The sequence below is a fragment of the Sturnira hondurensis genome, unplaced genomic scaffold (assembly GCF_014824575.4).
Source record: "Sturnira hondurensis isolate 20B ecotype Veracruz unplaced genomic scaffold, ASM1482457v3 Scaffold0004136, whole genome shotgun sequence".
NCBI classification, from domain to species: domain Eukaryota; kingdom Metazoa; phylum Chordata; class Mammalia; order Chiroptera; family Phyllostomidae; genus Sturnira; species Sturnira hondurensis.
This window is the reverse complement of record NW_028076767.1, coordinates 24,798,991-24,814,285: the sequence shown is the minus strand read 5'-3', so window position 1 is coordinate 24,814,285 and position 15,295 is coordinate 24,798,991.

The window sequence follows — 15,295 nt, the reverse complement described above, 5'->3', positions numbered from 1 at the left end:
TCCCAGGGCGTGAGGGCCATCTCCTGGCTTCAGGCCTGGTCATGGGAATGGAGACGAGGGGCGATGTGGGGGATGTTTAGAGGACAGAGATGGCAGGGCATGGTGACTAGCTGGGTGTGGAGGGACTAGGTTTCTGCTTTAAATGACCAGGAGGATGGTAATAATGTGACAATAGATAGTTATAATTAGTGAAGTTTGTTGTTTCTATGTTTCATAAAATAAATCGGAAAGATGTTGCTATAAATCATTTTCCACCCCCTTCTAGTTCTTTTTTTCCTTTGAAGTGTATCTTTGCAGCTCCTCCTATCGAAAGCTGGAGTCTGTTTCCCCTCCCCTTGAACCTGGGCTGGGCTGTGACTTTCTTTAGCCAAGAGAAAATGGTGGCGTGGTAGTGTACTGGGTTCGACTCTGGCTTTGTGGGCTGTGATGCTCTTTTGGAAATCTGCCTGGCCGTCAGGACAACGAAACTAGCCCGCTGGATGAAGAGAGACCGTGTGGAGTGGAAGCTAACCATCCTGCCGAGGCCAGCCTGGAGCAGCGGGCGCCTGGTGGCTCAGCAGCTGACTGACCATTGCTGCATGGACCCAGCCTAAAAGAGCTGTGTAGCCGAGCCCAGCTCAAGCTGCTACCCATAGAATCATGAGATAAATACATGGCTGTTGTTTTGAACCACTAAGCCATTGGGAGGCCTGTTAGCAATGTGAAGCAGTGCAGATGTTTGTGAAATAGACACAAAGCTAAAATGACTCTGGGAAATGTATATTGTCATTATTATAGGAGTTTAAGTAAACCTTGTGGTGCTGATATAGGACTAAATTACAATATGAAAGCTTCTGGATCAACCCTGTCATAAAGTTCTCAGAATATCTGCTTAATGCCTCAGTCAGTACATTCACATTCCAGAACATTCACTTCACACTCTTGATGACCTTAGTCCTTATCCTCGTAACTATGGGGTTGTGTTATATTTGAAGACACGTAGATTGACCCACAGTCCCGGTTTGTCCTGGACTCTCCTGGTTTTGCACTGAAAGACACACATCTCTGGATACCTGTCTGTCCCAGATAAAACGGGAGGGTGGGTCACCTTCATCTCCATGTCACTTTGTTGCTTGCATGCCAGCTGTACACACTCTCACCCCCTGGATTCTGGTAGTGGGGGGTGGGAGTCTTTATAGGTGCCTGTTTTACGGACAGCGAGCCTGAGACCCAGCAAGTCGGAGGTGCCCACTCAGGGCCACCCAGCCAGAAGCAGCCAGGAGTGGACTCTATTACAGGGCAGCCTGATGCTCCTGCCTGCGTCTGCTTCTCCACCCCCGCTGCTTTGGGGTGGTTACATCCACACTTACACAAAACCACGGATGAGAGGGGTTGCATCTCAGACACACCCCTGCACTATGGACATCTCTCAATTCGGATTATTTACAAGACACACCCCAACGCCTGGAGAGAAGAACCTGTGGCTGAGTCGTTGTGGAGAGGGGACTCAGGCCACTGTCAACTGTGACCCAACCCTCCGAGGCAAGGAGAGCTGCCACCTCGGATCTGCACATGGCAATGCAGATGAGACTGGGCTCCAGAGAGAGAGCTCAAGCTCAGAGAATCTAGAAAGAGGCGAGGCAAGGAAGAGAAAGGGACAGGAACAGAAAACCGGTTTCATCTCTTTCAGGAATCTCGTCGACTCTTTATCGTGAACTCTTTTGTTTAAAAAAAAAAAATCTGTTTCTCGTGCATTCATAATTCCAAGCTGCCGAAAATTTCCTCCTGTTGATGAGACGCATTCAGGACAAAACCGTGCCGCCTGATTTGTCTGTCCCTGAAATCAAAGGCACTGTCTGAGCGCCGCTGCGTTCGCCGCACACAAAGGTGGCAGATGTTCGCTGGGATTGTAGCTGCACGAGCATCCGCACGTTCAGTCTTGGGAGCATTTCAGTTTCTGAAAAGAGGAACGGTTTTGTGTCCTTTTGGGATGCACAGAAGCTTCTGGAGTCAGGACTCAGGTGGGGCATGGCTGAAGGTGAGTTGGCGAACCTGGCCTCCGTACTCCAGATGGTTCTGCAGAGTAAGTCCAGCGTGGGTAGGGCAAGTCAGACCACCAAGTGCTGACTGAGCGTCTATTGTGTACCTAGAATGGTGTTAGGTCTTATAGGTGGGGAGGCAGGGCCTCCAAGTTGCTGCAATCTTTAAAATACTATTATTTTAATTAAATTTGTTGTGCTGACACTGGTGGATAAGATTGTATGAGTTTCAAGTGTACAATTCTATAAGGTGCACCTGTTTGGGCTGGTGTGGGCTGGTGTGAATAAGATTGTATGAGTTTCAAGTGTACAATTCTATAAACCACACCTGCCGGGCTGGTGTGGTTTCCGGAACATTAAGCCTGGTCTGTGCAGAGAAGCTAAAGCTCACTGATCCCAAGGCCCGTGTGGGGCCGCTGCTTGAAGCTGTCCTGTAGCTTTTGTTCTATTTCCCGTGCTAGGTGTTAATTCACAGCTCACTCCTTGCCGGGCAGATGCCACACTCTGATAGTTATGGGTGTGGACTTTGGGTTTAGAAAGATTGGGTTGGAATCCTCACTCCCCCACTGCTAGCTGTGTGATGTGAGTCAAGTTACTTGGCTTCGTGAAGCTCCGGTTTCCTTAAAAGGAAAAGGAGATTCGTGCTAAAAGTCAGCCTTTGTAGAGCCCCTCGTATGTGCCAGGTGCAGCGTAAGCGTTTTGTGTTATCAAATCTAATCTTCACAGCCCCAGTGAGGTCATTGCCACGGCCACCCCCATGTTACAGATGAAACCGAGGCTCGGAGTACTTGAGTGAAGTTCTAGGTCACCTGCCAGGAAGGCTTCAACTCTAAATAGAAAACCCAGACAGCCTGACTTCACATCCAGTATGGTCGGCCATGCCACTCACTTTCTGATAAGGATTTTTTTTTAAGGATTGCATAAGTTAATTTTTAAATTGGGCTTTATTTTTAAATTTCACCACAAGGATATGTTTCTAATGATTTTTAGAGCAAGCAAGGCAAAGAGAAGAGGGGTGGCAGAGAGAGAGAGAGAGAGACAGACAGACAGACAGGCAGACATTGATGTGAGAGAGAAACATCAATCAGTTGCCTCCTGTATGTGTCCTAACTGGGGATCGAACCTGCAACCTAGGTACGTGCCCTGACTGGGAATCGAACCCGCAAACTTTTGGTATATGAGATGACACTCCAACCAGCTAAGCCACCTGGCCAGAGCCATAAAGTGACAACTTGAAAAAATACTTCAGGATAACTTTATTGAGAATGCAAAATGGAAGGCTTTACATTTCGAGAAAAAAAATTAAAAGGGCTCTCATGGTTTTGGACCTAAAATGTTTCACTCATNAGAGAGAGAGAGATAGACAGACAGGCAGACATTGATGTGAGAGAGAAACATCAATCAGTTGCCTCCTGTATGTGCCCTGACTGGGAATCGAACCCGCAAACTTTTGGTATATGAGATGACACTCCAACCAGCTAAGCCACCTGGCCAGAGCCATAAAGTGACAACTTGAAAAAATACTTCAGGATAACTTTATTGAGAATGCAAAATGGAAGGCTTTACATTTCGAGAAAAAAAATTAAAAGGGCTCTCATGGTTTTGGACCTAAAATGTTTCACTCATAAGGATAATTCATTTTCCTACTATACACATTGAGGAAGACAAAACAAAACAAACAAACAAACAACCAAAAAGCACTCCTTATAAAGAATAGAGACATTGGCTGTTTCCAAAACAGAAGTGGCTTTATAAGCTTTTGAAGCCAGAAAATTGGGACTTAAGAATTTTGAAGACCTCGTCACAAAAGGAACAGGGAGATGTTCTTAGTGATCCAAGGGCTCAAAACAGATTTACACCGGAGATGCAAGACCAATCAACTGGAGGAATGTGAGACTGGGGGAAGGACAAGTGCTCCTTTCCTTTCGAAACCTGGACTCCGGTTCAGAAGTTCAGCTGGGTGCTGGCTTACAATTTTGCACCCTTGAGCTGACCCCTCATCCTGGATCTCAGGTACTTTTCTGCTTCTGCAACTTCACCGAGACTGAGAAATCCATTTTCCTATGATCTTAATCTCTTCCTTAATATAAGCTGTTTAATTCGGGAAAATGGGGGTGAGCAGACACCACGGGGTGCGCTCACTTGCCCAGGCCGCACAGGTGGCATTGTGGGGTTCCCACTGAGTTCTCCGAGACACAGCTTCTCCTTGGCCCAGGGTTCCTTCCACCAGAACAGAAATGGGACAGGAGAGGTCCCTGTACCTGTGCTGCTAAGCACCCTGGCTGGGTGACTTTGCTGTGCTCCTGGGCAAGGGCCACACTGGGGAGGTCTCCGTGGGGCCCTGCCCCTCTCCAGTGCTTTCTCCTGGGCAGTAGTGAGGCTGTGAATCTGGTCTTGAGGGTCCCTGCAAGGTTGCAAGACAGAGTAGGGGCTAAGCCTTCCCAGGCCACACCCGGCCCCAGAACCTTCCTGCTTGGTGCTTTTCTTTAGGGAAGTCCTTCAGATCCTTGGTCAGATAACCAACAGTGAGCGAGTCTTCCTCTTTCATGATAGCCCTCTCCATTGGCCAAAGGGCCAAGACAAAGGGACAGGCCGTGGCAGAAAGGGCCCTGACATGGTTCTGGCCTCGCTTTTTTTAGCCAAGGCACTCTTTCCCATGCTTAGGGGAGAAGTCAGACTTTCCTGTTCCTCTTGGGCCGGGCATGAAGCAATCTTCAACCCTGATGTTGACACCAGGTCAAACCCCAGACCTTCTCTCTGGGCCTGGCTCCTTGCTCTTCTGAGATCTGGCCTTTCCAACAGCCGACCAGAAGGGCCACAGTAGCAACAAGTGTGCACGGCCTTATAGGGGAGTGAGAAAAGCAGGGAATAGAGGGAGGAGCCCACACAGCTTGGGTTGGTCCCTGGCTTCACCTTACATTGGCTGGGAGGCCTTGAGCAAGTGACTCAATTTTTCTGAGTCTCAGTCTCCCCAACCAGGAAAGTGGGGAAATAGTGCTATATATACAAAAGGGCTTTTTTACAAGAAAAAAGAAGATCTTTGTGGAGACCTTAGTGAAGAGCTTGGCATATGGTAAGCATGCAATAGACATTAGTTAGTCTCAAGATTATTGAAAGTTGTGCCTGAATCTCTAGTTTCAACAGTGACCTGAACACACAGTATAAGTGAGTAAGGACTGTGTACCTAGAAAGGGCTCTGGATTCCATATGAACTGGGTTCAAATCTCAGCTCCCCCACTTGCCAGAAAGCAGTGATTTCTTATCTCCTTGCTTGCATGGTTCTTTTTGATGGGTGGTAGAGGGGAAACTAAATGAAATAATGCGTGTATTTGCCAAGCACCTGGCAATGGGCAATAATTGTGTCCACTATTACTAAGGAATCAAGCGCAATCCATTAAGTGGATGGCCTGAACCTTAGATGGGTCAGTCTTTGGTCCTCTGGCCTCTTATGCTTGGTGGAGAAAACCTAATGGGAAAATTAAGGTTGAAGTGGCTTTCTTGGTTGATCATTCACTTTTTGATACTCTCATTGCCTGGCACGTTTCAGGCCCTCAGTACATATTTGTCGAATTTAAGAAAGTTTTGTTAATGGCCATAGAGTTTTGGGCAGAAATGGCTGGCTCTGCAGGTAGAGCACCAGGCTTGGAAGGGTCTCTGCTGTTGCCATCTTGAAACCCCCGATGCTTGATGAACAAGGCCCTTTCATTTGCATTTTGCACTGGGCCCCACTATTCCGGGGCAGGTCAAGAGCACAGGCAAATATGCTTAGAAGATCTCACCTTTAACAGGAACCTAATCAACAAAACAAACAAGCAAGCAAAATATAATCAAAGACACTGAAATTGAGAACAGGCTGACCAGTGACCAGAGAGGAGAAAAGGGAATTTCAGGGGAAAAGGGGGAGGGTTTGCAGGAGCAAGTATAAAGGACATGTGAACAATAACAAGGGATGGGGTTGGAAACTGGAAGGAGGTGAGGAGGGCTAGGGAGGGATGGGCTGGGATGAGGATAAAAGTCAGAAAACTGTACCTGAACAACAATTAAAACAAAAAAGCAAACAGCAACAACAACAAAAGAAAATCCAAGCTCTTCTGTTGACTTACTGGGTGCCACCTCCTTGGTTTCTTCTGCTTTGAGCTCTGGACCATGCTTCACCTTGCTGCGCCCTGAACTCCAGCCACCCAGGCTGCTTCTGTAACAGCCAACACCCCTCCCCAGCCCCTCTCCAAGCTCATCCCATGGTTGGCTCCTGTCGTCATTTCTGTCTCAGCTCTTAAGTCACCTCCACAGAGAGGCCCACCCTGACCACCCTCCCAGCCCCTCTCTGTCTTATAAACTTGATTTACACTCTTCGTAACCCCTGACACTTTTTCTGATACAAGCTTGCTTACTTGCTTGTTGACTTGCTTATTTTCTGTTTTCTCCAATAGACTAAACTTGATGAAGGCAGCGTCTTCCTGTCTTGTCTACTACCTTGTTCCCTAAGCACTCCTGTTCCCAAAGCATCACACAGCCCTTGGTTCAGACTCGGTGCGCAGTAAATACCCGTTGACCGACAATGAATGGAATGGGTAATGTGGGGTTTTCTTCTCAGAAGCTCCTGGGACTCTCTCAGATGGGCAGTGAGAGCGGAGTTGAAGCCATACACCCTGGGTGCAGATGACAGTGGCTGTGTGGGTCCACAGCCCCTGCAGTTGATCAAGAGGTCCACCATTCCCATGTTCTTTTGGCAACACAGGCTGGTGTCCTGGTCAGGTCCCTGCCATAGGAGTCCACTCTGTACAAGGGGACGCAGAAAGTTCTGAACAGCTGGTGTGAACCCAGAGAAGGAAATCAGAGATTGACAGCAACAAAACACTGGAGTAGAAGCCATCTAACCCAGTGTTCCATTTCACAGGTAAGAATATTGAGGCCCAGAGAGAGGAAGAAATTAATTCTGAAACAATACCAATAATAGCAAAAACCAAACCCAAAACAAAGCAAGCCAACCGACCAACCAACCAAGGAAACCACCACCACCACCAACAACAGCAAGAAAACAACAAGAAAACACAGTTAGAGGCAGCACAACATACAAGCATGATATTACATGAGTCAACATTGATAAGGTGTTTAGGACAGTCCTTGGCACAAAGGAAATGCTACCTAAGTCGTAAATATTTTAGAAATTAGAGATTAATCTGTTGAGTTCTTTCGCTATTCCAGGAAATTTGCAAGCCCTTTACTTGTATCTTTTCACTGAATCCTCTGAGAAACCTATAGTGACTTAGTCCCATTTTACACATCAGGAGAGGGAGGCCCAGGCTACAGAGTGGCAGAGCTGGGGTGTGACCCCAGGCTGGTTGACTTGAGGGCCAGGTTCTTAACCACTACCCTGGATTGCGCTTATGGGCAGAGCTGGCCTGGCATCTCTGGGCATTTTCCCAGTGCCAGGTAGGCAACTGGCCTGAGTGGGAAATGTCTCTGATTCACATTTGCTTTTCTGGGAAGCTCCGCCTTACTCATTGGCTCATTCATGCTGCAAGCATCCTCTGCTATCATCTTCCCTGTGCAGGGTGCCGTGCCGGGCACTGCAGACAGGCAGGTGAAGTCAGGCATCTCCTGTGTACGAGGGCAGCAGTCTCCCATGCAGGAGGGGTTGGCAGAAGGTGGCACCCACACTGGAGAGCCCATAGGCATGGATTTGCTGGGTTTGCTCTTCCTCTGGAGGTCCTTGTCCACACCTGTGTGGAGGATGGAGCCTGAACAGGGATCATGAATGACTGGGATCCCAGATATAGCAGGGCAGACTGGGTCTGTGCAGCTCTCCCCTGCCAAGTCTCACCTGGAGGGCTGTGACAGACAACTCTACTCACTCCTGATGTGTCTGAGAGCCCTAGCCACCTGTGGGACAACTGAGTTGTGGGGAGGGGGTAAAGTCTCAGCAGAAACTGTGCCTGGAAGACCCAAGAGCCTTCAGCATTAATTCCAGACTCATCTCTCCTCCTACAGCCAAGCTTCTTCTGCCTGGAACCCCTCGGCTTGTCCTGTTCCCCACACCCTGCGGGGTGTACCCCAACAAGCCCTGTGGGAGTTAGTGTGGGTGTTCCCTCCATAGTCCCAAGCAGAGGTACCCAACCCTATGACATCCATTGACCTCATTCACCCATTCATTTATGCATTCATGCATTTATACATTCATCCAACAAATATTTATTGAATTTGTACTGTGGGATAGGCATTATGCTGGGCTCGGGGGACACAGCTGAAAATAAATCAGTCATGGTCCCACCCTCATGGAAGCCACAGTCTAGAGGGCTAGCCCAAATTGAATAAGGCAAAGAGGAAAATAATTGCAGATCTTACAGGGTGCACAGAGGGAAAGAACATGGGTATATCAAGTGTTTTTAGAGCTAATTCGTATCAGCTCATAAAAAACAAGTTAAATTTTCAAGACTTTTGTGAGCTGGTTGTTAAACACAGCCATTATGAAAAATTGAATTGTATGAATTTACAATTACATAAATTATATTAAAATAAAAACCAGATGCATCACTTCTTAATTATTTTGCTATTAGCTATGCGCTTGAAGTTATTTACTTCTGCTGTATCCGTGGCAATACTCTATAATGATGCTGTATTGCTTTTCTTCCCAACTCCACGTTTGGTGACCTCATACTCTTACTTTGACATTGACCTTGCTGGGGGGCCTTTACACCACAAAACCTGGCCAACACAGCAAGTCAGGACTTTCGTTTTTCTCTGAGCGCCAGCTGTTAAGCATGTAGCAGCAGCCACTGGCATGTGGGCAAACATAAGGAAGCTGGACTCAGGCAGGGTGGCCGGGGAGATCTCTCATAAGGGGGATGCTTGTCCTGAAATGTGAAGGACCACAAGGGGTCAAGCACATGACCACAGACACGGAGTTTCTGTCAACGGAAGAGGTGGGGTAAAGGTTTGAGGACAGGCCCTTTCTGGGAATGGAGAGGAGACCGATATGACTGGTGAGTGAAGAGCAGAGGGGAGGGAGAGGAGATTGGAAAAGCAGGCAAGGGTCAGACTATAGGGTACCTTTGGGGCCATGGGAGGGGGCTTGTATTTTATTTGAGGTACAGGAGGGCAAGGCAGGTACCTGGGTGTCCACTCAGATTCCTGATTCCTATCTGTGGGCTGTTTCCAGAACTACAGGGGCAGGTGGCAGGAAATGAACTCTCTTGGGGGTCGTCTTCAATCAAAGAGGCTGGAAATCAGTGGATAAATCCTCCAGTCTCCTGTTTTTTGGAGGGGAAATTCTGGGAGGTCCTCTGCACGCTTCTCAGAGGTCCCAGTGCACTCAGGCCCTGGGCAAATCCTACCCCAATGACCTCAGGATGTCCACTTCCAACCTTTTCCCCTTTTCCTATCTCCCTCTTCCTGCTTCCTGGGGTCACCTCCCAAGCCAGCTACCTGCACCAAAGTTTTGGTCTTGGGATCTGCTTTCTAGGGACCCCAGACTAAGACGAGGAGTTGTGTGGGGGTGACGTGAACACAGGGAGCACAGAATGGGCGTATTGGAGACGGGTTGGAGGAGCCACTTCTGCACTCAGGCTCTCTAGCCATGCTGGGGCCCTGGGCTCATCCTTCAGGGCCCCTCCCAGGTCTGGGGATCAGTTCTAATTAGGGACAGGCTAGTCCCTGTTCTAAGACCTGAATGTGCCAGCCAGGAGGCAAATCAAACCCATCATGTGGGGACACTCTAGAGGTTTCCTGTTTCTGTCCAGACACCCAGCACTCACCCCTCTTTGGTGACCTCCCCTGCTGGGCCCTGTCTCCTCTCCTCATCCTGCTCCCCCTCCCCCACCCCACCTGATTCTGCCATTCTCCAGCCCAGATCTGATGGCTTGGTGCATTCTCTGAGAGTCCCCACATTACAGCATGACCGGTCCCCAGCACTGTCCACATCCCTGAATTAAGCTGGGTCACACACACAGTGTAGGACCCTGCCAGAGGGAGCTAGCCCCACCCTATGGGCCCAGCCTGGGTCAAATAGGACATCCAGCATTTCTTCTTCCTCCGTTTCCCCAGTTCAGCATGGGATATCGGTAGCACCCCTCTCAGTTAGCAGACAGGGGCTTCAAGACATGCTTCTATAGCAGCAAGAGGGGCTGGGACTGAGTCTTTCCTGAAGACAGCTGGTTTGGGGTGTTGTAGGTGTCTTCTGTGCACACAGTAGCATCCAAATACTCCTTCCGAACCCTTCCCTGCTTGGCCCCTCAAAAGGCATTTCCTTCCCTTAATGCCCCTCCGCTTTGCACCCCACACAGTGCAGGCCCTTCTTCAGGACCCCAGTCCCTCCAGGATGTTCTTCCCTGGCTCCACGCCTGAAAAAACAACCCATTCTCCCTCCCTCTCCCCTGGGGGCCTGGCTCCCTTTCCTACCATCAGCCCCTCCTGCTGCTCCCTTCTGAAGCTCTCCAGAACGTTCTGACTCATCCTCTGACTCAGGTGGAGTCTATTTCTGTTCCCACGTCCTGCTCCCTGATGGGCTGGAGATCACAGCTGTCACATCTGGCTTAGTATTGGGATGGGAACAACTGGGCTCCTGCGACTGTGTGCGTGCAGGTGTGTGTGTGTTGGAGGTGGGCACGCCACCCCCAGGGAGTGGGGGAGAGTGGTTCTCTTATTCCTTCCCTATCTGATATCCCTCAACCCCTCATGAGCTGACAAACCTCCTCTAAGGCCCCAGGAGGGGTGAGTGGTCCCAGTAGCCACAGGCCTCACCCTGATCTTTCCAAGATGACTGTTATTGAAAGTGCTTTTTAGCAAAGACAGTCCAAACCGATGACTCCACCCCCCCCAAACTCTGCATTCCAGAACCTCCGCATAGTCGAGCTGGTGGGAACCTGGGAGCTGAAGTCACTTGAAACTTTGGGCTTAAAAGAGACCCCGATTGTTTGGAAACCATGTCCCAAATTACCCAGCAAGCAAGTGGCCAAACTGGATTTGGGTCATCCATAGTTCATGCCCTCAGTTCCTGCCAGAGAGTCTCGCGTCCTTGTCCGTCCCCAGGCAGCACCCCCACTTCTGCTGGGCCTGCCCTCACCAGCCTGTGCCTACTGAGCACAGAAGCGTGGGGGGTCTGAACTGAGAGGGGCTGTGACGTGTGGAATGCACACCACATTTCAAAGGTCTAGTACCAAAACCAATGCAAAATATTTGTAATTTTTTACCTTGGGCACAGGTTGAAGTGGTAATGCCTTAGATTCATTCAAAAATAATATTAATTCTACTAATTGATCTTACTTTTTAAAATGTGTCCGTAGAATTTTTTTTTAAGTTAATGGCTAATGTTTGTGGCTTGCATGATGTTTTTGTTGGAGTCAACCAGCCCCCTCGGGCAAAATCTGGCTCAGTGTCTGTCTGTATCAATAAAGTTTTATTGAAACATAACCAGGCTCATTCATTTACAGAGTGTCTATGGGCAATTTTTATTTACAATGACAGGGATGAGACTTTTCAGAGGGCAACTTTGACTTGCAAAACCTAATATACTTACTCTCCAGCCCTTTACAGAAAATGTGTGGTGACGCTTATATTAGACCATCAGTTGCGTGAGAGTGGGGATTATGAGCTTAACACAGAGTGTGTGCTTAATAAATAGGAGCGGAATGAATGAATGACTCAATTCATTTTGGTAAGGTTGTTGGAATTCCAGGCAGAGGGAATAAATAGCGTGTGCCAAGGCACGGGGCCAATTCATAGCCCCGGGTGTGCTGGTGACGGGGGTGGGGGGGGGCGGGTGTTTGAGGTGGCCCTTTGTGTAACAATTGCCAGCTCTTCTTCCGGATGCCTGTGTCAGCCTCCTCCTTGGGTCCCTGCCGTGTGCTTCTCTCTCCCAGGCAACCTCCATTCCTCCTACCCCACCCCGACATGTCATTCTTCAGCTCCAAAACCTTCAACAGCTTGGTCATGGTCCGCAGGATGAAGTCAGAACTTCGTAGCATGACCTTGCAGGGGCTCCAACTCCACCCCGCCCGGCCCTCGGGCCTGGTACTCTGCCACCCCCGGCCCCTCGGCGCTGCGGGGCCATTCCTGACGCGCCCCACCCATCCCGGTCTCCCTGCCTTTCTTCATACTCCTCTGCCTGGAAACCTCTCCTTTATCTCCGCAAGTCCCACATCCACCCTTCGGGGCTCCGCTCCAATATTTCTTCCTTGAGACACACGTGGCATTTTGCCAGTTCTCGAGTTTCTCTGAAATAATTGTTACTGGAAGATAAATGATAGGAGGTAGTCAGTTCCCACAGTATTCTGTATTTTTCTTTTGGTCACTGCAGCACTGATAATTTACAGCAAAAAAAAAAAAAAATCTCCCTTTCCATCCAGCACTGACCATGTACACCTCGATAAGCACTGTGTGTGTCTTTTGCAGTTCTTACAACTTCATGGAACAGGTGCCGTTTGACGGGTGAGGAAACTGAGGCTCAGAGGTGTGTGATGTGAGGGTCGTGCGTGGTAATCCTGAAATCCAAATTTAGATTGGTTGGACCCTGGAGCCCAAAATCTTCCTCTATGCTCTGTGCTTTATCCTGATACTACTTCCTACTCGGCTATGCCTGGGCCCTTGGGCTCCTCACTCAGGTCTTAGAAGCAGTTCTGACTGGTAACAGCCCATTTTCTCTGTGAGGCCTGAGTGTATTTGTCCAGCAATTGGCCAAACCCAGCACTACAGTGTGGGGACCTCCAGGGGTCTCTGTTCATGGAGCCCCCATCTCTGAGGGTCCAGGGCACAGAGTGGAGTGTTAAATGATCTCTTTGCTCATTTTTGGTATTGATGTAAAGGTCACTTCCTCAGGGAAGTCTTCTATGATTGCCTAGCCTGGGATAGATCTTGGATAAATGTTCTCAGAGCACTCAGTCAGGTCTCCTCTCATTAAAAAATATTTTTTTGGTAATGAGTCCATTATCATTTGTTTCCCCTACTTCTTGTATTTCCTGTACCTTCCTCAGTGCCTGGCACATAATAGGTGCACGATGAATATTTGAATGAATGAATGAAACTGCTTGTTCTCCTCACCTGGATATCAGCTTCGATAGTCTCCAAATCCACAGGGAAGCAGAAACACATGTGGGTTTCTGTCCCCTCCCTTCCCCGAGTGACTTAGAGGTGAAGACACTGGGATGTGTTGAAAGGAGCCTAGGAGAGATTGATGACTGCAAGGCCAGTAACATCTGAGTGTGAGCAGATCTCCAGACAAAAAGCCCCTTCTTCGGCTTCAGCCAAGGAAACCCACCCCTACCACGTGCCCTCCAGGGGCACAGGCTGGGGCTGATGGCCCAGCTGAACCCGAGGGAGTGGCAGGTTCCCCTGTTCCACAGGCAGAACTGTAGCTTGGGCTGTGAGCCAGGTGACTCCCCATCCTGACCCCACCCCTCCCCCGGGGAGTGCGGGGAAGCTGGCTGATCGATCACACAGGACAGCTCAGAGGAGGCTGATCCCTAGGCTCAGCCTAGGGCTTCCCCTGTCTTTCTTTTCTCCTGCTGCCTCAGTGGGTGTGGTTTTCACTGGGTTTAGAGGAGGCAATGACCCTTGAGGCCTGCGACTGCTGGAATTTTAGGTCTCCCTTGAACATCCCCAGACATCTTGGGGTTTGGTGGGTGGGTAGGAAGGTCAGTCTGCCCTATGGCCCTGAGAATCAGGCCTGGTATGTGTACTTGGGGCCAGGGCGTGACCTGGCTTGCTGACCAATTCATTCTGGTTTGCCTGGGATTGGCCTGTTTTTTAAAAGTAAAAGTCCTGCTTCCCAGGACGGGATAAGCTGGACCTGAGAATACAACAGAAATATAATGCAAACCATGCATGCAATTTTAAATTTTCTGGTAGCTATGTTAAAAAAGAAAACAGATGAAATTAATTTTAGTAATACCTTCTATTTAACCTGATCATTCAAAAATAAATATGATCATTTCAACATGTAATCGATCTAAAAATTATTAATGAGGCATTTTACTGGTTTTTTTTTCCATTAAGCACGTGTCAACTCAGATCAGCCACATTGCCAGGGCCAGACAGCCCCGTGGGTGGGGCTGGTGTTGGACCCATCAGTGGGGGAGGGGCTGCATTCAGACTGGGCTTCTTAGGTCTTAGCAGGTTAATTCTGAGGCAATATTTGAGATCCTTGAAAATGAAGGTGTATCGGTGGACTCCAGCCCTCGGTCACTCTAGTGTGACACTGAAGCTTCCTGGGGATACTGCTTGGGGCTGTAGGGACGTTGGGGAAAGGGTGGTTTCATCATAGTTCATTCTCGTGGGGCAGCCAGGCCATGAGGGGGGTATCCATGGGCGTGGCCGAGGAGGGGATCCTTCTCACTCTCCAGACGGCACCTAAGCAAGCCTGAACCCTCATGCAGCCGGCTTCAGACAGGCTCTCGAGAGTCTCCCGCTGGGAGAGTGGGAATCCCCTTCCCTTTCCATCCAGAGGGGCAGGTGGTGGATGGCCTTTTGGGTCTGATTTCTATCCTAGAAATCTGCTGAGCTGCGAGGCTTCTCAAGAATCATTTGGCAGATGTCGATCTCTTCCTTAGAGTGGTGCTTCTTCGGTTTTTGAAAGTGTGGTTCCTTCTTTCAGAAACATGCACACGCCCAAATATTCACAAATTTTAAAATACAATTGTAGGGGTACAGAGGCTCCCTGAAGCATTCTTGGCACTCTAGAGAACACATTTCCACTTAAGATTTAAAAAAGAATTACAATGTCCTGAGCCGAGTTTCTTGAATGTCTACAGCAAAAAAGAGGAGAAAGACAAGTCCAAATGTTGGCAAGGATGCGGAACCGCTGGAGCCTTACAGGTGGTATGTAAATGATGGAGCCACATGGAAAAGAGTTTCACATGAGAGAGTTAAATATGCATGTACTCAATGACCCAGTAATTCTATTTTTGGGTGCTTATCTGAAAGAAAGGAAAGTACGTATTCAATAAAAGGTCTTGCACAAAAATGCTCGTAGCAGCTTTCATCCTAACAGCCTAAAACCAGAAATAGTCCCAAATAGTCATCAACAAGAGAGTAGATCAAAAGCTCTGGTCTATTGACACAGTAGAATACAACTCAAGAATAAAAATAAATAGATGAGGGATACACGCAACAGCACCCGTGAATCTCAGAAACATCATGCTGAGGAAGAGAAGCCAGACACAAGAGCATTCATCTGTATAACCCCATTTATGTGAAGTCCCAGAACAGGCAACACTGAGTTATAGGGAAAGAAATCAGTGTAATGGTTGCTTTTGGGGGAAGGAGGATTTGCTGGGATATGACAC